The sequence below is a fragment of the Lolium rigidum genome, chromosome 2 (assembly GCF_022539505.1).
Source record: "Lolium rigidum isolate FL_2022 chromosome 2, APGP_CSIRO_Lrig_0.1, whole genome shotgun sequence".
Taxonomy (NCBI): Eukaryota; Viridiplantae; Streptophyta; class Magnoliopsida; order Poales; family Poaceae; genus Lolium; species Lolium rigidum.
Window position 1 is genome coordinate 150,031,338 of NC_061509.1, and position 26,003 is coordinate 150,057,340.

The 26,003-nt window shown below is 46.0% G+C and overlaps 1 long non-coding RNA gene across 2 annotated transcripts; it reads left to right on the forward strand.

Annotated features, from left to right (window-relative positions):
• Nucleotides 1-297: 297 nt before the first annotated feature.
• On the forward strand, nucleotides 298-1,999 carry LOC124687461. 2 transcript variants are annotated; one of them, XR_006998227.1, is made up of 4 exons: nucleotides 298-390; nucleotides 467-541; nucleotides 1,181-1,287; nucleotides 1,859-1,999. It is a non-coding gene; the product is annotated as an uncharacterized LOC124687461 (long non-coding RNA). The 2 variants fall into 2 exon arrangements; XR_006998228.1 differs by having other exon boundaries at nucleotides 338-390; nucleotides 471-541.
• The last annotated feature ends 24,004 nt before the right edge of the window (nucleotides 2,000-26,003 follow it).

The window sequence follows — 26,003 nt, forward strand, 5'->3', positions numbered from 1 at the left end:
ACCCACCGTAGACCCTCCTCCATGCTCCATCTCCTCCGTCACCTCTCAATCTCGCCGGCCGGCCGGCCGCCCCTCCTCCCCTTGACACCTGGCGTGCCTCCGCGGCCTCGCCCCAGCTCCGGCGCTCCAGTGCTCCATCCTGGCCGCCTACCGACCCACCCCGACCTCACCACCGTCCAGCGCACCACCAGCGTCGTTCCCCCGGCCGAATCGCTCGCCAACCCGCCTCCAATCGACCTTCAAGCCGCGCCTCCGCGAAACCCTACATCGCCGCCGGCCGGCTGGCGTCGTCAACGACGCGGGCCAGGCCACGCGCGGCGCCGCCTGGTCTTCCGCATCCCCGCCTCTTCCTCGCCTCTCCGTCCCCGTTGCGCCCAAGTGCTGCTGGAGGTATGATCCGTGCCCCAAACCACCAGCACCCAATCCTCTTCTCCCCAATCTGAAAAATTCCACCTTTCTTGGGTAGGCAGCCGGAGACAGAGGCTGGATGGGCTGTTGATGCTCTCCGCCTTCCGCCGGACGCAGTGGTAGGACGGCGGAGGTGAGACCAATTCCACCATCTGCTGCAGGGATTTGTAGCTGCAGGAAAAAAAAAATTGGGAAAAGAAATGCAATGACTTGTCACGTTTTGTTGCATAACGATGCTGATCAGTGCTATGTGAACCTTCTGTACATGTCTAGTTTGAGAAATTGAGAAAGGACATTTAGCCTGCTTCTCATTAGTATATTAATCATGCAGTTCTCTGTTGTTAGGGAGCTGTCCTTATCTGCACCTAACTAGTTAACTAATCTGAAATGTTTAGTACAGTTGTTTCTGCACCCGCTTGAGTGTTAGCTGAAATCTTATGTCAAACATGATTAAATTGTTGTTTCAGAGAGGAGGATAGTTTTGTGCTATGAGCCATTTTCGTGTTCTAGCTTTATCATGGCTGGAGCTAGCTTTAATTGTTCAGCATGTAACGCATACAATGATATACCTTTGTTAATCCATCCGTACATGGCTTTATTTGCTGAATGTCGAGCCTTGGTATTTTAAATGGCAAGTAATAAAACAGTTTGTCTTTCTAGCTGATTGGTACATTTCTTTCACTTGTGGCAGGAGTTAGCTTTAGTAGACAGCTAATTTCATTATGTTACAAAGTTTACTGATACTATTTGCTATCAACTCTTCCTTGTGCAGCCTGAGTAGTGGATGGGTCGGAAAGATTGGTGGGCAAGTTCTCCGAGCATTATGACAGCCGGTTCAGTAGCACCTTCTCCTGTGCTGTCACCTCGGTCGTCGTCAAGGTCCTGGTCCTGTTTCGATTCCTCTTGTGTGGATTCTAGTCTCATGTTTCTCTAGCTGCACCTTTTATCTTACAAATAATTAGACCCTTTTATCGCTTATGGGTTGACTAATATCTCTTGTTTCAGGGTTGTATTTATTTTGTGTAGTTCCTCTGAGAGGTGTGTGAATCAGGGAAACATTATTAATTATAGTGCTCGACTGAGTTGCTCTTTCTCTATGTAGAAGATTGCAATTGCAAGTGAAATGAATTATAATATCTCATAACTTTTCTTTTCAGAAAGTAGTTATAAGACTGAAATTTTGCTTAGTGGCTGGTCCGATATATATTGACTATCTAGGGGCCCACCGAAATTTTGCTTAGTAGCTTGTTCTCTATATCTTGAAAAGCGATGCAAGTGAAAAGTATAATATTTCTTTGCTTATCCTTACAGAATGTAGCTAGCCAATCAATTTTAGCTTGGGATTATTATTATTAGCTTATAAAGTTGAAGATACATGCAAACATCTCTGTGTAACTACATACACATATGGTAGCTTATTCCAGCTCCTGACATATTATTACAAAAGCAGGTTATGAAGAATGGTGTCGATGTGAAGTTGCGGAGGAATTCTTCGAGTCTCTTGCAAGCTCCAACCGGCAACAAAGTTGCTGAAAATATTTGTACCTGTCCAGTAGGGCTTGACCTGGTGCTACCGGCATCCACTACGACCTGCTGCCCATACCTTTGTTTACTGGGATGTCTTGTATAGCACCGCGTCCCCATTTTGTGCCCCAGAAGGTCTCTCTCTCTCTCTCTAGATTACTCCATATTTACCTTGGGCTGCGCTATACATGTTTTGTGTTGAGTGCGAATGAGTCTCCTGCGCCAGAAGATTCAATTTTGTTTACTACCTTGCTGTGATGCTTGGGTGAATCTTATACTTTTGAATAATTGAAGATGTGATGCTTTATAAAGTTGGTAATGTCCTAAACTCAAACTATGGTTTGACACACTTTGTAAAGAACGGTTCTTGGTCTTTGTTTTGTTTGATATCAGCAAACCAATTAAGGTTCAAATAATGTATGTTTGATCCCTAATATGTTTTTCATTTGTTTGTGAGCTTACTATTGATGGCTGCATGTTAAGTAGAATATCTGGTTGCTTTGGCATCATGGATTATTTGCGCTTGATTTCCCATGCTCAAAGCCCTGTTTTGTTTTCTAATCCGCATGTAATTTTGGCGTTACTTGTCAGGGAATCTGGAAGAAGCTGTTGAGGACCTCACCATGGAAATCCTGCTGAAGCCAAATTCAGTGGTCGTTTGTTTTTGGTGTTATGCCAGTGGCGTTGACAACGGTGTTGTGGGATGGCGCAACCGCAACCACGATGCCTCAAGTGGCAGGTTCTCTCAGGTGATTCCTCACACCCGGCCTTCCATTGTGTCGTGGCTGGTTTCAGCCATCGAGTCGATGCCCTCTGTCCTTCCATCGAGGCGTTGCTCTTTTAGGACTTTCTGGTGCTTTTCTGGTACCGGAATGTGCCGTTAGTTGTTCCGGTGCTAGTTGTATTTGCTTGTTCTGTTCATTGATACCGGAGTGGGAGTGTTTCGCATGCTAGTTCTATTTGTTAACACTGCTGGCGTGTCAATCCTGATTGATCTTGTCCTGAGATTATCATAGAGCATTCATTTGCACCGAAGATCAAAAGTAGGAAGCAACGGAGTTGGATTTGATCCCAAATAAGTTTCTGCATTTGTTTGTGAGCTTACTTTTGATGGCTGCGTCATTGGGGAATCCTTTTAGAAAGTGCTTCTGCAACTACCTTCTCGTCTCCTCTCATAACCACCATATGTTAACCTCTTGTGCTCACTCCTATGCAGATACGGAGAATATCTCGTATTTGTGGCGGAAGAAGCTGAAGCAGCGGGTGGCCAAGATCTCGTGTATTAGAGGTCTAGCTGGACGTCCCAGTTCGTGTGCATCGGGCAGTCCTTGAAGTCAGAGGTGATTTTTAGTGCTTCACAGTCAGTTTTTAGGTCTCGGTTAATCCATGAGATGCATATGGTTTCATGTTGGTTTTATGGAGCTTCTAAGGCTGCTAGCCACTATTTTCTTCCTTGAATGTGTATTGGCAGATACTTGCTTCTGCGATTTCCCTTGTCATGCCGACCAATTCTGATTCTTGAACTTAAAGCAAATCAAGGTTGTGACTTTTCATGGTTTTGTGTTGTTGGCCTAGTTAAACCTGATAAGGATATATACTTGTATGAGATACAAATTCCACGGTGCATGTGCATGCTATTTTTGATACTGCTATCATGTGGTGTTCATTTGGTTACTGTCACCTTTGGTGAACTGCAATACATCCGAAGTTTAAAATTCGTTAGGATAGAGGATAGTGATTTCTCTTATAATTTTTTGGGTATAAAAAGGGCACCGACATTCTAGTCCAACTTGTCTTTGTGGTTGTGTTGAGTCAGAAAAGTGATTGGTGTCTCGTTGCAAAATATAGGTGGCGAAATAGATGATCAAATGGTTATGTCAGTTCTGGGTGTGCTGAACTTGAGAATCTAGTTACCTATAAAGCAACAATGTCACAAATTGTTTCTTTTCTTCTGTTTCTGCTCCAACTGTTTCTTATCTTGTTTGTGAATCCTTTATGTTATTCTATCTGCACCGTGGAACTGGGCATTAGTGCGAGCACAATGGTCTCCCCTTGCATGCCTGGTTCGGCCCCTGTAGGGTGGATTATATCTCGCTGATTCTCTTTTGTTTCTTGATCAGGTTTTGTACTGTATGTACATATACATCAGAGAAATAGCCAGATATTGAAATTGCCAGATGATTGTGTGTAAGTTTTTACAAACTAAAGCCCCATGTTATCGGTGTTTATTTAAAAAGTTGGTAATTGTCCTCATGCAATCTGTAGTCTTGTACTAAGTTTTGGCACACTTTGTACAGAACATTTCTTGGTCTTTGTTTTGTTTGATATCAGCAAACCGGTTAACTGGTTAAGGTTCATATAATGCATGTTTGATCCCTATTATGTTGTGCATTTGTTTGTGAGCTTACTATTGATGGCTGCAATGTTAAGTACAATATCTTGTTGCTTTGGCATCCTGGATTATTTGTGCTTAATTTCCAAGCTCAAACCCCTGTTTCGTTTTCTATTCTACTTGTAATTTTGGTGTTACTTGTCAGGGAATCTGGAAGAAATTGTTGGGCACCTCACCTTGGAAATCCTGCTGAACTTGAATTCAGCGGTCATGTGTTCTTGGTGTTATGCCAGTGGCGTCGGCAACGGTGCAGTAGGACAGCGCAGCCGCAACTCCAACGCCTCAAGTGGGCAGGTTCTCTCAGGTGATTCCTCAGGCCCTGCCTTGCATCGTGCCGTGGCTTGTTTTAGCCATCAAGTCGATGCCCCGTGTCCTGTCGTTGAACCGTTGCTCTTTTAGAAATTCCCCGTGCTTTTCTTCTACCGGAATGTGCTGTTAGTTGATCTGTTGCTAGTTGTATTTGCTAGTTCTGTTTCTTAATGTTGGTATGGGAGTGTTGCTTAGGTGTAAGCTAGCTCCGTTTCTTGATACTGCTGGCATGTTAATCTTGTCTGAGATCATCATATAGCATTCATTTGCACTGGAGATTAAAAGTAGGAAGCAGCGGGGTTGATATTTAATCCCAAATATGTATCTCCATTTGTTTGCGAGCTTACTTTTGATGGCTCCATCCTAGGTAGAGTACCTTATTAGTTTGGTATGATTGATTATTTCTTGCACTTGATTTGATATGCTCAAAGGGATTGAAACATAGTTCATAAAGAAAGCGTTTGTAAGATCAAACCAGCAAGCTACTCTGTATAAGCAGTCAGGAAACAAGGTAGTACTGAGTAAAATTCATCCCACACGCGTCTGTTCCCGCTTTGCAACCCTAGTTGTCGGTTGTTTATTTTTTAGTGTGCCAAGAAGAAATCGTAGATCGACGTCCTTGGTTTATCCATCTTGATTCACTTGCCGTGGTTTGTTTGTGTCGGCGCGGGTGCAGTTGCAGCAAGCCAAGCATGGTTCAACTGCGTTGGCGTGTATGCCGTGCTGGGCGCTCGTGCTGTAGTAGTAGTAGGACCGGTTTTTTGGTCGTTCGTGCTGTAGTAGCATGGTTTTTTGTTGCTGTTGTAAGTAATGGTCTGGATGACGAGTGCTGTCGTAATCCTGCTGTAGTAGGAATTCCTGTGCTTGACTCAAAACCCCTGTCTTGGTTGTTGTGCTTGTATGCACAAATAATTGAGGACGTTCCCTGTTTTTGCCATGTTGATCCCGATCTTGTATTGCTCCAAACCAACAACAGGAACATGTGGACCTTGCCGTTTTTTTTCTCCCTGGCCTTACGAGTATCAACTCTCAAGGTGTTGAGATCAAACATACTGCAGGATGTGGAGCATGTTAGAAGAAATGGAGCTACTTGTCGAACTAATATGAGCACGGCCCCGGTCGTGATTCTCTGCTGCTGTGTGTATGTTGCACCAGTAATAACTACTCCCTCTGATCCCTTTTAGTAATTGACTCGGATTTAGTACAACTATGTACTAATTTCGAGTCAATTAAAAAAGGATTGGAGGGATTAAGATTCATATTAATTGATTCAAATTTTTCTACATATAGGTGTATCTAGTCAATAAACGCATCTAGGTACATCCCTATGTAAACAAAGTTTATTTAATTAATTTGGATCGGAGGTAGTACTTGTCCCAAAAACAAGCGACTTGATTTTATCTAGACACGAATGTATGTAGACCTATTTGAGTTGTAGATAGATCTGTATGTTTTGCATTTGTTTGTGAGCTTACTATTGATGACTGCATGTTAAGTACAGTATCTTCTTGCTTTGGCATCATGGATTATTTGCACTTGATTTCCCATGCTCAAACCCCTGTTCTGTTTTCTAATATGCATGCAATTTTGGTGTTACTTGTCAGGGAATCTGGAAGAAGCTGTTGAGCACCTCACCATGGAAATCCCGCTGAACCTGAATTCAGCGGCCGTGTGTTCTTGGTGTTATGCCAGTGGCATTGACAACGGTGTTGTGGGATGGCGCAACCCCAACCCCGATACCTTAAGTGGTAGGTTCTCTCAGGTGATTCATTAGGCATGGCCTTGCATGGTGTCGTGGCTTATTTCAGCTATTGAATCGATGCCCTCTGTCCTGCCATCGAGGCGTTGCTCTTTTAGGAATTGCTGGTGCTTTTCTGATACCAGAATGTGCTTTTAGTTCATCTGGTGCTAGTTATATTTGCTTGTTCTGTTTATTAATACTGGAATGGGAGTGTTTCTTACGTGCATGCCAGTTTTGTTTGTTAATGATGCTGGCACGTTAATCCCGATTGATCTTGTCTTGAGATTATCATAAAACATTCATTTGCACTGAAGAGTAGGAAGGAACGGAGTTGACATTTGATCCCAAATATGTTTCTCCATTTGTTTGTGAGCTTACTTTTGATGGCTGCATCATAGGGGAAACGTTTTAGAAAGCTCTTGTGAGCTATCTTCTCGTCTCCTCTCATAACCACCATATGCTAATCTCTCGTGCTCCCTCCTATTTGTGGCAGATACGAAGAATATATCGTATTTGTGGCAGCAGAAGCGGAAACAGCGGGTGGCCAAGATCTCGTGTATTAGAGGCCTAGCTGCATGTCCCAGTTTGTGTGCATCGCATGGTTTTAACGGTGTTAAGGCGTCTTAGAGCGGTTTGGGGGAGCTCTGACGCCTAAGTGACAACTAGGCGGGCGCTTTAGATCCTAGGTGCCTAAAGCGGTCGATTTTCCAAGACGGAGGGGTGCGCCTTGACGCCTAAGCGTTGCCTAGGTGACACCTTTAAAACCATGGTGCATCAGCCAGCCCTTGAAGTCAGAGGTGATTTTCAGTGATTTGCATTCAGTTTTAAGGTCTCAGTCACCCATGAGATGCATATGGTTTCATGTTGGTTTTATGAGCTTCTAAGGCTGCTAGCCACTGTTTTCTTCCTTTTAATGTGTATCAGCAGATGCTTGCTTCTGCAATTTCCCTTGTCATGCCGATCAAATCTGATTGTTGAACTTAAAGCAATTCAACCTTGTGACTTTTCATGGTTTTGTGTTGTTGGCCTAGTTAAACTTGATAAGGATGTTTACTTGTTTGAGATACAAATTCCACTGTGCATGTGTACGCTATTTTTGATACTACTATGGCGAGTTGTTCATATGGTTACTGTCACCTTTGACGAACTGCAGTACATCCGAAGTATGAAATTAGTGATCCAGGATAGTAATTTCTCTTCTAATATATTGGGTTTAAAAAGGGCACCAACATACTAGGGCAACTTGTATTTGTGGCTGATTGATGCCTCTTTGCAAAATATAGGCGGCCAAATAGAAAAGTACATCGTTTATCAGTTCTGGGTGTGCTGAGCTTGAGAATCTTATGTTATTTGACTTGGTTACCTATCAAGCAACAGTGTCGCAAGTTGTTTGTTTGTTTGTTTGTTTGTTTCTTTTGTTGCTGCTCCAGTTGTTTCTTATCTTGTTTTGTGAATCCTTTATGTTACTTCTATCTGTACTGTGGAACTGGGAATTAGCATGAGCACAATGGTGTCCCCTTGCAGGCCTGATTCTGCCCATGTAGGCAGGATTATATCTCGCTGATTCTTTTTTTCTTTCTTGATCAGGTTTTGTACCGTATGTACATATATATCAGGGAAGTATAGCCAGACATTGAAATTGCCAGTTGATCGTGTGCAAGTTTTTACAAACTAAAGCCCCATGTTGTCTGTGTTTAGTAAAAAAGTTGGTAATTGTCCTTATGCAATCTGTAGTCTTGTACTAAGCTTTGGTACACTTTGCAAATAGCGGTTCTTGGTCTTTGTTTCGTTTGATATCAACAAACCAATTAAGGTTCAAATAATGTATGGTTGATCCCTAATATGTTTTTTCATTTGTTTGTGAGCTTACTATTGATGGCTGCATGTTAAGTACAATTTATGGTTGCTTTGGCATCATGGATTATTTGTGCTTGATTTCCCATGCTCAAAGCCCTGTTTTGTTTTCTAATCTGCATGTAATTTTGGTGTTACTTGTCAGGGAATCGGGAAGAAGCTTCACCATGGAAATCCTGCTGAACCCGAATACAGTGGTCATGTGTTGTTGGTGTTATGCGTCGACAATGGTGCGGTAGTGCGGCGCAGCCGCAACTCCAACGCCTCAAGTTGCAGGTTCTCTTAGGTGATTCCTCATGCCCTGCCCTGCATCTCATGTCATGTATTGTTTTAGCCATCAAGTCGATGCCCTGTGTCCTGCTGTGGAGTCGTTTCTCTTTTCGAAATTTCTGGTGCTTTTCTGCTACCGGAATGTGCTGTTAGTTGATCTGGTGCTAGCTGTATTTGCCAGTTCTGTTTCTTAATGCTGGAACGGGAATGTTGCTTAGGTGTATACTAGTTCTGTTTCTTCATACTGTTGGCATGTTAATCCTGATTGACCTTGTGTTGAGATCATCATAGAGCATTCATTTTCACTGAAGATTAGAAGTAGGAAGCAACAGAGTTGATACGTGATCCCAAATACGTATCTCCATTTATTTGCGAGCTTACTTTTGATGGCTCCATCCTAGGTACAGTATCTAATTACTTTGGCATCATTGATTATTTTTTTCTTGCGCTTGGTCAAAGTGGTTGAAACATACATAGTCCAGGAAGAATGGGAATTTCCATTTCATGCAGCTAGTGTTACAAGTTTGAAAGATGGTGACTTGCAGTTTGCAAGTCAGTTTGTGGTCTTGAAGTGGACATCATTTCCTTGGAAAATGTGACAGTTGTGTTGCAAACCTCTCATGCTCACTCGTGTGCAGATATGAAGAACATCTCGTATTTTATTTGTGGCGGCAGAAGCGGAAGCGGAAGCAGCAGCGGGAGGCCAAGATCTCATCTATTGGAAGCGGAAGCAGCAGTAGGTGCCTCTTCCCTTAGGGTGGAGTGGCCAAGATGTCATCTAACGTGCGAGGGTTGATGGCAGAAATTCAAATTCCTCTGTTGACTAATACAAGACGTTATGGAAAGCTAAAATTAGATATCTGAAACGAAACGTGTTATATTATTATCTAATGAATGAATGGAGGGAGTAACACTTTGTTTTTGGTAATAAAGAAGCTTTTAATTAGCTTGATTATGTGTTGACAAAATTAATGAGCGGCACTCGATGGACTTGTTGCTAGCAAATCCATCCATGGATCGACTTGGGCGGGAGCCAAGTTAATTCACGAGCGCCCCGCGCTTGTTGGATGGATTCCTCCATTCCGGTTGGAGTGGAGCGAGAAAAGCAAGAGACCGAGGAGCGGATCCTGTAATCTCCCCTACTTTAAAAGGAAGAGAGCGTCCCATCCAACAAATCTCAGCCTTCCAAAGGATATATCCAACGCCTGAAATCGCTCACATCTTTGAAGGGAGCGGACCAGCGGATCACAACCGTCTACACTGATCCAGGAATAAATTAGATCGTGCATGTCCAGCACCACTTCCTCTCGCTGTGGTCGCCCGAGCAACGACCGGCCAGCAGCAGTTCTTCACGTCCATCCATCGCCCTGCTCTCCTTCCTCTTGCCGTGGTCGCCCGGCAACTTCCGCACGGGAGCAGTTCTCCACGTCCAGCCGTCGCCCGCCCTGCTCGCCTTCCTCTCGCCACCGTCGCCCAAGCAACGTCCGCACAGCAGCAGGTTCTCCACGTCCAGCCGTCGCCCTGCTCGCCTTCCTCTCGCCGCCCAGCAACATCCGCACACGAGCAGTTCTCCACGTCCAGCAGTCGCCCTGCTCGCCTTGCTCTCCCCGTGGTCACCCAGCAGCAGTTCTCCACGTCCAGCCGTCGCCCTGCTCACCTTCCTCTCGCCGCCGTCGCCTAGCAACGTCCGCACAACAGCAGTTCTCCACGTCCAGCAGCCGCCCTGCTCGCCTTCCTCTCGCCGTGGTCGCCCAGCAACGTCCGCCCAGCAGCAGTTCTCCAGAAAACTGCATGCTCTGGCAGAGGAATCATCTCCCCTACTTTAAAAGGAAGAGAGCGTCCCATCCAACAAATCTCAGCCTTCCAAAGGATATATCCAACGCCTGAAATCGCTCACATCTTTGAAGGGAGCGGACCAGCGGATCACAACCGTCTACACTGATCCAGGAATAAATTAGATCGTGCATGTCCAGCACCACTTCCTCTCGCTGTGGTCGCCCAGCAACGACCGGCCAGCAGCAGTTCTTCACGTCCATCCATCGCCCTGCTCTCCTTCCTCTTGCCGTGGTCGCCCAGCAACTTCCGCACAGGAGCAGTTCTCCACGTCCAGCCGTCGCCCGCCCCTGCTCGCCTTCCTCTCGCCACCGTCGCCCAGACAACGTCCGCACAGCAGCGAGTTCTCCACGTCCAGCCCGTCGCCCTGCTCGCCTTCCTCTAGCCGCCCGGCAACATCCGCACACGAGCAGTTCTCCACGTCCGGCGGTCGCCCTGCTCGCCTTGCTCTCCCCGTGGTCACCCGGCAGCAGTTCTCCACGTCCAGCCGTCGCCCTGCTCACCTTCCTCTCGCCGCCGTCGCCCGGCAACGTCCGCACAACAGCAGTTCTCCACGTCCGGCAGCCGCCCTGCTCGCCTTCCTCTCGCCGTGGTCGCCCAGCAACGTCCGCCCGGCAGCAGTTCTCCGGAAAACTGCATGCTCGCGGCAGAGGAATCAACGCCGCGTCCGTCTTTAGGTTTCTTCAGACAATCGGCCCTGCAAAAACAAGAAGCATCAGGTATCATATGCAAGAATCTACTGATAAACAATTAAAATCTATACTCACCCTTAGCTATATCTACATATTATGCTAATGCTACTGAGAAGGGGTTCAAAAAAAACTTCAAAAAAGTACTATGGAAGAAATGATCACTGTCATATAAAAGAAAAGGTACTGTACCCTCGGAAGGTTCACAATTTTTAAACCAATATATATGGAGATTAGGTTTTGCAATAATCTAGATTTGCAGGTCAGATTAAGAAATAATACCACGATTGTGTTTTACAATCACATTTGAATGTCCAACAAACATTTTTGTTGCTAGGCCCAGAGTTGCTTCATATCTCCCACAAATTTGAAGTTTTTATACATTTGTTTCATGCTCATGCTATAAAGATGTGGATATGTACAACAAGTAGGGATGATCACAAAGTGCAAGAACCAGCGTTACACCATATAAGTACTGGGAATATAACTCGCTTAAAACACCATGTACTCACGCTGGGTTCTACAAGAATTTGATAGAACATCTGCAGGAAAGTCACCCAAAATACGGTCAAAACCACCTTTTAATTTCTGCAGTTCCGTGGATTTCCTGCAGTCGCGCAATGTGATTGAATTGAAGAAAGTTCTCATGCTGTCACCGTTGAATTGACTATTACAATTTGCTGGTAGGCAGTTTTAATGCCTCTTAATTTCACAGGGTAGAGGAACCTAAATTTGGTATGGCATCTTCCTCACGGGCTCCATTCCAAGATATAACCAACGGGCGAAGTCAAGGTAGCTGATAGAACACGCAATCTTCAGGAAGATCGTTATTATTTCACATTCGTTATTATCTGACATACTAACTTGTCATGTGTATGCAGATTCTAAAGAGGTCAAAAGGCGAGAGGGATAGGGAGCGGTATGCAAATAAAAAATATGAGATTTTAAAACGCCGACGTGAACTACGGGATCTTAAAAAACAGGCAACCGCCGTTGTGAATGATGAAAGCATACCATGCTCTACACAGGCCACCAGAATATCTGGAGTCACCCAGGCTACTAAAGAAGGTCATGTGTTCTATGCTTCCAACATATATGTGCCATGTTAAAAATGCTAAATTTGTAGGTGCAACTACTTACTACAGGTATGGCGACACATGTTGACGAGTATGCATCTCAGGTGGGCGGTGACGATGAGTCCGCTTGGTTGCACACAAATGAAGCATGCCAGCTGCAACCAAAACCAGGAGCAGAAATACATGTTGTTACCACTCGGTCCAATATTGCAGGGGCAGGTTCACACAACCGATTATCTGGTAATATATTTGTCTGCAACATGTTTTATTAAATTGAACAATTAAAAATGCTCTACAATCTAATCTCACAAAGTTCATGTGTTCATATTTTGGGATGCAATCTCATCATTATTATGTCACATACTGAAGTGAGATGTGTATGCAGATTCTAAAGAGCTCAAAAGGCAGAGGGATAGGGAGCGGTATGCAAATAATAAAGATGAGATCTTAAAACGCCGACGTGAATTACGGGAGCTTAAAAAACAGCCATACGCCGCTAACAATGAGGAAAACATACCATGCTCTACACAGGTCACCACAATATCTAGAGTCACACAGATACGAACATTGCTACCGAAGAAGGTCATGTCTTCTATACTTCCAACATATACGTGCATTGTTATTTCAAAGGCTCATTTCGCAGCTACAGATACTTACAGATATGGCGCCACATGTGCAGCAGTATGCATCTCACCTGGGCGATGACAATGAGTCCGATTGGTTGCACAGAAATGAAGCATGGCAAATGCAAGCAAAACCAGGAGGAAATAGACCTATTCTTGTCGCCCAATCCAATATTACTGGGGCAGGTTCACTCAGCCAAATATCGGGTAATATTTTCTTGGGCCTCTTGTTTAATTTATTTAAGCAAGTATATATGCTCTACATCACACTTGTGCGAGTGTGTTGCTGTGACGAGTGTGTTTATGGAAATTCTCTCGACAATGATGTTTTTATTGCTGGTCCTGTGACGGACCTAACAAACAATCGCGTATGCCCAAGCCAAGGCCGCCCAAAACGCACTAACATGTCATGGTATGCTCGAATGTCTGAAGAAAATAAAGCTGAGTATCTACAGAGACAGCGTATAGCCCACCAACAAAAGATAGATGCGGCAAGGAGTGGACTCGACGGGTCTCAACCACCAACTACTTATATACCTAGTTCACCGCATACCCCAATGAGCAACGTGACTCAAACGCCATGCTGCGAGTCAGCTATGGGGCATGTGTCCACATCTGCAAATTTTCATGGGCAAGAGAGTTTTGTAGCAAAAAGTGCAGATCCTCATAAGAGACGGCATCAACGCAGGGAAAAATACTCGCTCATGACGGATGAACAGAGGGAAGAATATTTGCGCAATAACCGCAAGTATAAGCATTGCAGAAGGGAAAGCGGGACACTGTTTGACCACAACGATACTATACATGTCAAAAATAGCTCCGCATCTAGCCCACGAACCAATGATGCCATGCACGCACAATCATCTGAGCCAGGTATTGTTGCTGTACTAATGTTCATGTTCATGTCCATACCAGTTAGTTCTCTCCATGTATTATTGTACAACGGAATTAATATTCTGAACATTTTCTGCATATCATTCATTTATTACGTTTGTAAACTGCTATTTATCAATTGTCATGCTATTTAATACAGATCCAGGTGAGACAAACATTACTGATGAATCCGATCCTCCGGGGATTTTTGAACCACTTGAACAAGATGCTAGGTTCGAAGGTAAAATAGCATAACGATTGTGCACATTTTTATAAGGCCTCATTTATACATTAAGCCAATTTAACTTGTTTTGCACACAGAAAACACGGAAACCATGCAAGAGGAAGAAACAGTGCTTGATGATGATGAAGAGTGCAGGATTTTTACTGGTCTAGGTAACTCATAACAATAATTAATTTTTTATAACTATTAAATTCTGGTCAGAATAAGTGCCGCATGAACTAAATTACTATTTGTTCTGCTTGTGCAGGTGATGTATTTGATTCGTACCGATTGACAACTGATGTGCCTCAGAGTGAACAGAATGATGATCCTTATGACTTCGTGTACCACAATCTGCCAAAGAAACATCATGTTTTGAAAACAGTACCAGACTGCATCCATTGTGGAGCAATGAAGCTACAATATGAGGGCCCTGCTTTCTGTTGCAGAAAAGGAAAAGTCAAGATAGCTACCCCTGAAGTTCCTCAAGAGTTGCGCCGTTTGTTTACAAGTCGGGTTGATGCTGATGCAAAATATTTCGAAAGCATATTCGATATTTCAACACCCACTTCTCCTTCACAAGCCTTGGAGTGACCCTCGACAAGACCGTCAGCAGTGCGGCGAGAACCGGTGTGTATACATTTCGTGCACAAGGGGCACTATATTATAAAATGGATGATCTGGTGCCATGTGATAAAGGACCTAGACATCTCCAGCTCTACTTCTATGATACGGATGAAACCTTGGAACATAGAGTGAAGCGGTCTCCGGATCTTGATATCAATATCATACGGGCCATTCCGGAGATACTAAAGGACAACCCCTATGTGAAGACCTTTAAAAGTTGTGGATCTGTTCCGAACCCGGAAGAATATAGAATATCACTTAACACGGACATAAGACTGGACCGGAGAAGGTACAATGTCCCCACGGCTTCACAGTGGCCGCGATGTGGGTTGAAGGTAGTGACCCGCAAAACACTTTTGATAGGCAGGTTGTCGTGCATGGCAAAGGGGACCGTCCTATATTTATTAGAGCTTACTATGGTTGCTATGATCCTTTGGCATATCCATTATTCTTCCCGAGAGGGGAGACGGGGTGGAACCGTCGGATACCATATGAGATACCACGTAAAGTCACTCAGCAAGGGGACAAAGAGGATGATACAGAGCGTGAACCCTTGCAAGGTCTAGACCAAAGTTCCAATGTACATCTGGAAGAAAACACGGATGAGGTAGCAGGTAATTATCCCTGTGCTGACAAAACAAGTTTCACATTTTAATGATTGTTAATAACGATTGACGATTAATCATTTTCTCATCCATGTTCCAGATGATGAAGAGGACCAGGATGAAGAGGACCAGGATGATGGTCAAAACGGAGGTAAAAGAAAATTTGTTAGCGCCAGGGAGTACTATTGCTTCAAGCTACAAGTTAGGAAAGGACTTTTCAACATTATATTGTTCGGTGCACGCGAGCTCCAGCAATGGGCTGTCGACATGTACATAAAGTGTGAGACTATGAGACTTGATTTTTTTTCCAATCCTAAGAATCAGAAGCGCATACGTGCTGATTTATACCAGGTATCATACCGTCTCCATGTTATATCACACACGCACCGCCTCCCCACCGCATGTCAATTAACAGGACAATGATGTTTTGATTGTTTTATTAATGAAGGGTGTTGTTGACGTCATGTATGCTGGCGAGACACGTGGTAAGCATGTTGGTAGGAGAATTGTGCTACCGCGGACTTTTCCAGGAGGTGATAGAGACATGCAGCGAAGATTCCTCAATGCGATGGCGTTAGTCCAGCCGGTTTGGGAAGCCTCGATTACTTTATCACAATCACTTGCAACCCACACTGGGAGGAGATTACATCCAAACTTGAACCCGGACAGACACCACAAGACCGTCCAGACCTTGTGGCGAGAGTATACAGGGCCAAATTGCGAAGTATCAAGGATCTCTTAATCAAAAAAAAGATACTTTGGTGAGGTTGCTGCATATGTCCATGTTACTGAGTTTCAAAAGAGGGGGCGGCCGCATGAGCACATGCTTCTGATCATGCGCTCGGATAGCAAGCTAACAAACCCAGACGGATATGACAAGGTGATATCAGCAAAACTTCCTAACAAGGACTTCTACCCTGTATTGCATGCTCTGGTGGTCAAACATATGCTCCATGGACCATGTGGTGCTCTCAGGAAAAATTGTGCTTGCATGATAGATGGTGAATGTCGATTTCACTATCCCGAGCGGTTTATCGATGCTACACGACAAGGAAAGGACTCATATCCTATCTATAGGAGGAGGCACGATGGTTGTCAAGTGAAGGTCGGGGAGCAGAGTTGGATAATAGATGGGTTGTCCCATACAATCTCGGTCCGCTTATGCGGTATAATTGTCACATCAATGTTGAAGCTTGCTCAAGCATCAAGGCGAGTGAAATATTTATTCAAGTACATCTATAAAGGACATGATCGTGCATCATTCTCAGTGGATCCAGCAGGAGATAATGAGGGTGAAGTGATCAATGAGATTAAACAATACAGGGATGCCAGGTTCGTGGGGCCACAAGAGTCTTGCTACGGGCTTTACGCTTTTCCAATGTACGGTATCTATCCCTCCGTTACCGCAACTTCAGCTTCACTTGGAAGATATGCAGCCTATCACATTCAAAGAGGGCGATGATCTAGATGACGTCGTCAATCGGCCCTCTTCAACCAGTACCATGCTCACTGAATATTTCAAGATGAACGAAGTGGATCCTTATGCAAAGAACTTCTTGTACAAAGAGTTCCCAGAATTCTACAAGTGGATAAAGGGTAAGAAGAAGTGGCAGAGACGAACACTAAGGGGGCGAGGGCAGATTGGAAGAATTGTGTATGCCAATCCTGGTGAAGGTGAAAGGTACTTCCTTAGAGTGCTCATGAATCATGTGAGAGGTGCAACATCATTTCAGGATTTGAAAAGTGTAAACGGCCGACAGTGCTTGAATTTCAGAGAATCGTGTGAGCTAAGAGGTCTCATAGAGACCGACAAGTCACTCGATGACTGCTTGACCGAGGCGGCTACATTCCAAATGCCGTATGCTCTAAGAAGGCTTTTTGCAACAATTCTGGTGTTCTGCGAGGTGACCCATATCCGATCATTGTGGGACAAGCACCTTGAGTCGATGTCTGAGGACTACCGCCGTGACCAGTCCAATCAGGCCGCGATGAGAGCAGATGGTCCTTCGAGACATTAGGGATCTGGTGCATTCCATGGGAAAAGATATTAGCATTTATGGCCTGCCAGATTTGGATCCGGTGGATGATGACTGTTCCAATGGAGATTGCAGAGAGATACAAGAGGAGCTGTCTGTCACTTTTGATAAAGAAGACATAAACATGTTTACAACTCTTAACAAAGAGCAGCGTGCTGGTTTTGATGACATCCTCTCTCATGTTGTCAACAAAAGAAGCCAGATTTTCTTTGTTATTCTATCTGTCATTCATATTTCGCCATGTATCAAGAATACATAGATGGACCTTCAAGAAGAAACATACTACATATTGTTGCTTAGTTTATGTTTTTAAGTATTTTTACAAATAATTCTAAATATATTTATGTGATTGTAAATTTTATGTAAGTGTGGATTTTGTGTTTTAGGCGCCCTCACACCTCTTATGTATAAATGGCTCGGTAAAATACCTGATAAAAGATCACAATATATGTTTTTATGACATAGGACAAGACGTGCATTGCACGTGCACGTTTACTAGTGTAAGTGGAAGGAACGAACCTACCGCCCGCCCGCGCCTCGTCTCGTGAGTTGACCGACATGTGGGCTGTGGCGCGCGCGTGCGGGTCCTACTCCCCTCCGTTAATTGCTCCTACAGTATAATTAATTACAACCGCGCCCACGCGTAAACATTGGAGGCGGGCCGTGCCTTGAAGAGCCTGTCCACTTCCACCTCAGCGGGACGTACGGCGCGCGTTCGGCGTTCAGACGGACAAGCTCCGCGCCTCGCCGCGCCGCCTCCAAATTCACTACACTCGGTAGCTAACCAACCGTCTAATTCAAGTACCTCACACGGACACACGTTATGCGTACTGCTTTCTGGATCGACCGACTAGCGACTAACTGCCGTGTGTCTAATCTACGTCTTGCATTTTGTCCTGCCCTGCAGAGTCCCATGCAAGTGGCAGGGGGTGGACATAGCCTTCAAGGTGGACACCGGCTCCAACGACTACTACCTGGCCATGCTCGTCGAGTACGAGTCCGGCGACGGCGACCTGTCGTCCGTCGAGCTCATGCAGGGCGGCGGCGGCGGGTGGTCTAAGATGGATCAGTCGTGGGGCGCCGTGTGGAGGTACAACTCAGGGCCCAAGCTGCAGCCGCCCTTCTCGGTCCGCCTCACCTCCAGCTCCGGCAAGACCCTCGTCGCCAGCAACGTCATCCCGGCAGGCTGGAAGCCCGGCGGCATGTACCGCTCCGTCGTGAACTACTGAGACGCATGGATCGTCTAGCCGGTTAATAAACATGGTGCGTTCGCACGCAAGCCCGCCCCCCGCGCGCGCCCGTATGCAGAGGCGTGGCGCAGTGGCACTAGCTTCTGGTTTATGTTTGGAGCTATATGTATGGGCGTGTGGATATCTGTGTGTAATCACCATTAATAGTAGTCTGTCGCTTTGTGCCGCCAGTGCTTGCTTGTGCTTCTGTGTACTAGTATACTCACGGCATGCATCTACTTTGCACACAGTTTCTTTCGGGCCCTCCCAAACCTTCATCGATCCATGCTGAAGCCAGCTGCAGAAACTCCCACGCGTCATGCACACCTCCCGCTCACTGCACTCCCATACGTTTTTACAGAAGAAGAAACAAATCTAGGTCGGTAAGGAGATCATGATCATCTATGGAGTATCGATCCATTGAGTGATTCATCAGCCAAACCAAGTAAAAGGAGGAGACGGGAAATTACCTTACATGCTGGATCCAATCCACGAACAATTGCTTGCATAGCCTCCTCTCCCCTCCTCTCATCGACAAGTACAAATCTAAGTCGTGTCGCCACTCGCCCGCGTTAGTCGCACGCAGCAGCTCCACCCCTCTTGGTATATATAGACGTCTACATGCTGAGGGCTTAGTTTTCGTGAAAGTTTGAAATGAGACACCACTTCTTCATCTCTACCGGTTCCTTACCAAGACGGACATTGCCGCAAAACATCGATAGAGAGTTAGAGACTATACGTGCATGGATCAGCAACCTATAATTTCAGTTCAATCATTTATGACGAAAAAAACTAGCATAATTACAATTCTTGATTAATAGCAGAGTGAAGCTGCTAGTATATTTTCTAAAGTTTCTGTCACGTCTCTTGCCGGTGTGATTGCCGGGGAGAGGATCTGGTTGACACCTGCCTTGGAACAGAAGAAAGGAATAAGTAAGACAAGAAGGAGACGGCAGAATAATTTTCTTTCTATTCCAATTCAGGCATGTTTCGATTACAGAAAAATTATATACAACATAAAATAGGCAGGAGGGAGTAGCCTCAACGTTGTCCGCCGTGACAGTTACAGCTAGTTCCGATGTGCAACCAGACGTGAACAGGAATTGCAATTCTCCTCCCAAGAAACAATAAAACCGTAATAAGAAACTAAAAAAAAAGTGAACAGCAGTACTACCAATAGCAAGCATTGAGTAGAGATGAACTCTAGTCAATCATAACCAAATAGGAACACATGTACAATTAAATTTGTCCTCCACCGGTAGAAAATATGGGATCGATAGGAACTCTAATCAATCAAAACTAACTAGCAAAATTTGCATTGACACTCATGGGCAGAACAATAATAATTATATTATATTACATGAACAATAAACAGAAAACCACTTGGTCCGGCTTTATAAATAAAGCTCTCCTGGCAAACGGTACATAAGTGTCATACAAACCACACACACGCACGCAAAACGCCTAAGCGCTAGCAAGTTTGACCCAACCCAGGTCCAGGAGACAAACTGACATAAAGATACAAAGCTGAACGGAACTAAACAAAGCAAAGCTGAACGGAACTAAACAAAGGCACACTATTCCCTCAAAAAAACAAAAAACAAAGGCACACTCAACACTCAACCAAGCTAGATGGAAACTAAAGCAAGTCCATGGTCGAGTCTCCGCCGCTGGGGTCCTCCGCTATTCAGCTCGCAGTCTCGCGTAAAGTCTCCTTACGTCGTCCACCGCCGCGTCCAGCATCGTCCGGTCCCTGCATATGGATCAACATTTGATAAAAAAACATCAGCCGGATTCCCGATCATCTTTCCTTCAATGGTTAGTTTGTTGCGTGTGGTCCACAAAGTCCAACATTGGGCTGCGAACTAAACCAAACTAGCCTACGAAGGGGGCATATAGGCCCTGGGTGATTGCAATGAACTTCCCCGGCCTGGCGGGGTTCCAGTCGCAGTGGAGGAGTTAACTCCAGCTCACATCAACTTGGTGATCGGACAGGAGAAGAAGATGTGATTACCGTCTTCCACCTCCCGACAAAGCGCACACCTCCCATCCGAAGGCCCATGTCGCTTGGCAACTTGCTCGCACGAGGGTAGACGACCTCGGATCAGTTGCCACAAGAACACACGGATCTTTGGGGGAACCCTGGTGCGCCAAGCTTCTTCGAAGCAAGTGACTGCCACTCCGTGCGTTAGTGCAAGATAGACCGATTTTGGATGATCCCTGAGGCATCGAGGGACCGGGACACCTTATCCTCCTCGAACTCAGGTTGCCAGCCCGTGGCTTCCGGGCACAGGTTGTCCCACTCGACAGTCTCAGCCAGTCCAAAACGTCGCCTGAACTCCACCCCCCACTCCCCGGGTTCCCTTCTCGAGGTCGAGCATCAAACACTGAAATCAACGGATCAGTGCAGCAGCTAAAGAGGAGGGGAAATCTGGCCATGAAGGGTCCCCTACCCGTCCACCAGTCCAGCCAAAATTTGGTGCGTCTCCCATTGCGCGCCATGGTGTTTGGCTCCCAACTTAAAATAACATTTTTTTGTATGGAGTTCCAAAATTGGGAGCCCCTGGATGGGACCGTAGCATCGAAGAGATCTCTTTCCACCAGGTACTTTGCACGGATGATGTCTACCCATAGACCCTCCGCGTATTGATAGAGTTTACAAATCCATTAGAGCATCAGTGCGATGTTCAAAAGCTTGGTGTTGAGGATTCCCAATCCTCCGAACCCTTTAGGCTTGCACACCGTAGCCCAGTCTTCCATGTGATACTTACATTTGTTGCCCATTCCCTCCCAGAAGAAGCGGGCTCTCGGCTTGTCCATGGCCTTATGCATGGCCTTATGGGTGCTGTCAAAGAGCAAATAGAGGCTCATGGCAAACTAGGGAAGGCTGGACAAGCAGGAGTTGGTCAGCTCCAATCTGCCAGCTGAGGCCAAGAACAGTCCCTGCCACGGGTCCACCCTACGCCCGATTTTCTCCGGCAGGAAGTTCCAATCCGCTACCCTTAGCGCTTTGTCACTGATAGGTAGGCCCAGATATTTGATCGGGAATTCCCCCCGCTTGCAATTGAGCATGCAGGATACGTGGTGTTGAAGCTCCAGTGGGACCCTGTCACCACCATTTCGCTCTTATCAAAGTTGATCTTCAGTCCTGACATATTCTCGAAACACAGCAGGATAGTCTTAAGGTTCGCAATCCCTAAGCATGTTGGTCTAATCAGGACCATGGTGTCGTCAGCATACTGTAGATGTGTCACCCCCCCTGGAATGAGGTGCGGGATAACCCCCTTAATGTGTCCCGCCGAGCTATCCTTAGCAAGGATGGCTGCGAGCCCATCTACAATGATGAAGTCGAATAGAATCGGGGAGAGAGGGTCGCCCTGTCGTACTCCCCTGGCGTTGCAGAAGTACGGGCCAATCTCCCCATACACATTGATGGCAGTCTGGCCGCCCTTGACCAGCTCCATCAACAGATGCACAACACGTGCCGAGAATCCCTTACGCAGGAGAATCTCCAGGAGGAAGACCCAGCTGACTGTGTCGTAAGCCTTCTCAAAGTCTAATTTGAGAAGCAAGCCCTCTTGCTTCCCAACATGGAGTTCATGTGCAATCTCGTGAAGAGCCAGAGCCCCCTCGTGCAAGCATCTCCCTTTGATGAATGCAAATTGGCTTCGGCCAATCGTCCTATGAGCTAACGGAGCTAGTCTAATTGCATAAGCCTTAGCCACAAACTTAAAAATGACATTGATCAAAGCAATTGGACGAAACTGCGTGATCCGTTCCGCCCCCTTGACCTTAGGGATGAGAGAAATTATCCCGAAGTTAAGGCGAGCGATGTCTACCCTCCCTAGGGAAAAGTCATTAAGCATCTGAAGGATAGGTCCTCGAAGGATTCCCCGGAATCTCTTGAAGAACAAAACCGGTAAGCCATCCAGTCCAGGCGCCGAGTCAGGCTTCATGCTGGAGAGGACCTCATCCAACTCCTCTGCTGTGAAAGTGATCTCTAAGCCCCGGTTTTCCTCGGCCGAGATCTTCTGATCATCTCCCCAGAGATCGGGGCCGAGGGCGAAGACCCTATCTTCCCCCACGGTACCCATGAGGCCCTGATAGAACTGATAAACATGCTCCATGAGGGCCCGCGGCTCATCGACCTCACCCCCCTCGGTGATGAGGCGATGAATAGAGCACTTAAGTTTGAGTCCGTTCGCAATTGCGTGGAAGTAGGTGGTGCAGGAGTCACCCTTCAAAATCCACTGAGTCCTCCTCCGCTGCCGCCAGTACTCCTCGTCAACCCAGTCCAGCGCCACCAACTGGTCCTCGAGGAAATAGCGGAGGGCACATCCCTCCTCATCTAGACCGTTGGAGTCAGCCACCTGGTCCAGGTCTTCCACCTGGCGAAGCAGGTTAGCGCGGTCCCTCTTCTCCCTCCCCAAGTTGGCACCCCACCCATCTGAACAGATGTCAACGTGCAGACCTGCGTGAGAGAGCTCAATCTATTGTCGCCGAGATACAAATCCCTCCGCCGCTGGCGCCTCCTAGTGCTGGGCAACCCGTCGCCAGCACACAAATCTCCCAGCCACGCGTGCGGCGCCAGATGGAGAGCTCAACGGGGCCTCGCACACCATCGCGCCGCCTCTTTTTTATTTAAGGAAAGCCTAACAATGTTACATCATGAATTATATGAGATCCCACATGGGTCTCCTTTGAGCTATAAGCAAATATCGCTAATTCGTGTGCCACTTGATTAGCCTTCCTTGGACAATGATGGAAAGACACCTCAGTCATTCAGCTAAGATCGTAGCATATGGATTCCATACTTCAATCATGCCGTTACAGCAATGGATCAGTTCAAGAGAGTCTGACTCGACCCACACCCTGAAGCATCAAATCTTTGTAAGAATTCCAAGCCTAGTAGTAGGCTTAACGCCTCCGCCGTAGCCGCACTTAGCACATTTTCAAGTGGGCACACTAGTGGAAAATGGTGCTTTTGCACCGGTTGGTAAGGGCCATATGCACCGGATGCCCAACCGGTGCAAAGCATCCGGTGCAAAAGGTCCCCCCTTTTGCACCGGTTCAGTTGCGAACCGGTGCTAAAGGGGGCACCACATGGCGGCCCCCGGGCGCCCGAGCGAGAGGACCTTTAGCACCGGTTCGTAATATGAACCGGTGCTAAAGGGTCTGCCGCGGCAGGAAAATGTCTCAAAACGCTGCCGCGGTAGAACCCCACTACCGTAAATTTTTTTCGAATTATTTTTCACTCCCTCTTTTTTTCCTTTTTTCGGAATTTCTAATTACTTTACTTGTGCTCAGACTTCCCGTTCGGTCACCCATCCTCCCACTACTCTAGCACTAGCACGCTTAACTTCCAAGTTCCTTTCCATCCCGCATCCAAGTGCTTCGCGCGCATGTATGTGATAGTAGTATCATATCAATGCTATTAACATATCGGTCGATGTCATATTTCTTTATTGTTCGAATTTCAAACAATTTTTTTAATAAACAAAAGTAATGATATAATAATAATCTTGAATAAATAAATAAATAAACATTAACTTCATAATTTGTATTATTTTTAATTATTTTTAATTATTTTCAATTTTTTGCCAAACCTAAAACCTGAAAATTTGAAAAACTTATAATTTGCAGAGTGTAATCTTTATGCAGGATGCAATTATTAATTTTAATTTTGAAAAATAAAAAAATATATAAAATTCTAAATTTCTAGAAAAAACTAAAATCTTCCTGCTTTCATATTTTAATTTGGAATTTTGAGAATCTACAATTGGCTAACTGGGTAATCCCGGGTGAATTCGGATGTAACTTTTTCCCACGATGATTTTGATATATTATACGTTTTTTTCCGATGTCGTATGCAAAAGTTAATGCGGTTTTACCATTCTTCAAAAAAAAAATTGAAAAACAAATTGAAATTCAAATTTGTTAATTTTCCCTAATAGTAGGTTGTGTAACATACAGGAATCTCAAAAGATTTTATTTTTTGAATTTTCTATCATTTTCTTTTCTATTTTACAGTGTTAAAAAAGGCGATCCACGGGGGGGGTGGAGGTGCGTGGGGAGTAGAAAAACCTTTTGCACCGGTTCGTAACACGAATCGGTGCAAAAGGGTTCGCGACTGACGCCAACCCTTTAGCACCGGTTCGTGTTACGAACCGGTGCTAAAGGTCTACCACGAACCGGTGCTAATGCCCCCTGGACGTCTAGACCGCACGAACCGGTGCTAATGACCCCTTTAGCACCGGTTCGTGCCAAATCCGGTGCAAAAGCTCTTTAGAGGACAGGATAAAAGCCCTTGTTTCTACTAGTGGCAATACATTTCCTCTATCACCTCACCTTTATAGTTTCGGAGGATCGCTCCGGCCGCCTCTCATGTTGGTAGGTGATAGAACGGGGAGTTAGGAGGAGAAATACTGCTAGGGATTTGATTCGGCCACAATTTTGTTCCCGCAAAGATCTCCATCGGACGTCTATGAGCGCTCTGACCACAGAGCAGGCCTCTAATGCAATATTTTTGTTTTGGGCTGAAAACTTCGTATCGCTCGCTCGGGCCAAACAAAGAACCTAAATGCTAAAAAGTGCTTGGATGCTATCTGTCCAACCGAGCATCCGGTTTCTGACCGTCCGATGCGAAAGTCACGCGCGCGATCGAGCGAACCGGCGTCCCACGGCTGAGCCCTGATCTGACATACCGACACCTGGGGCCGGACCATATCCCACTCGGACCCTGACCGTTCACACCAGGGCTGGCATGACGTGTTTCTCCAGTATACACTCTCGATTTTCTTCTCCCCATTCACCCCGATGTGCCTTACCGGCGGTTCTCCCGTGATTGCCCCGACGAATCTCTCGGCGGCAAGGTTGCTGTTGCTCTGGCGGTGAGCGAGGGCGCGCGAGAGGACATCGACCACTTCGTCGGAGGGTGAGCCACGCGGGAGTGCGGATTGGTCGTCGGCGGGGAGGGAGCGGCGGGAGGGCTTCGACCTCGGCGCCGGAGAGCGAGCGGGGGTTTGCTCGTCGGTGGAGAGAGGGAGCGCGCAGGTGGCGGGGATTTAGTCGGCGGAGAGCGTCGCACGCGAGAGGGCGGCGCAAGCTCGTCGGTGGAGGGATTCTCGTGCGCAGGCGGTCACAGATTGGCCCCGGAGGGTTCCTGTGTGCAAGAGCCTCAGGGATTGACCCCAGAGTCTATTGGGCGCGAGAGATCTGCAATTAAGGTATGAAATAGCACGCCATGTTTGTGTTTCTCATAGATGCCATGGTTTGTATGATTTTTGGGGCTCGTAGATGAAATTTATGCCAGCGGCTGTCCCGCTCCATCTCTATTTTTGAGCACAACATGTATTTTCTGTAGAATTGCTGTCGATTTTTAATTCGTAGTAATTTTTGCTGTCGTTGCCTATCAGGGGGATTTGTAAAGTAAATGGTGGGCGAGGGTGAAGTAGATTCACAGTGTTTTCCATAATGGCTCAAAGTTCGACTATGTCTCAGACTCTCAGGGAATGGTGTGGATAAAAATCAGCATGCCCAACCCCGTTTGTTGCTGCTAAAGTAGCTAGGGTGTGTTGTTAGAATACCCTAAAATTTAGCTTGGCTTCATGTTTTGTATAGCAACATCAACTAAGTCAGTTACTGATATATGGTTACTGTGTTTATTCAGCATGCTTAAGTTGGGTTAACTA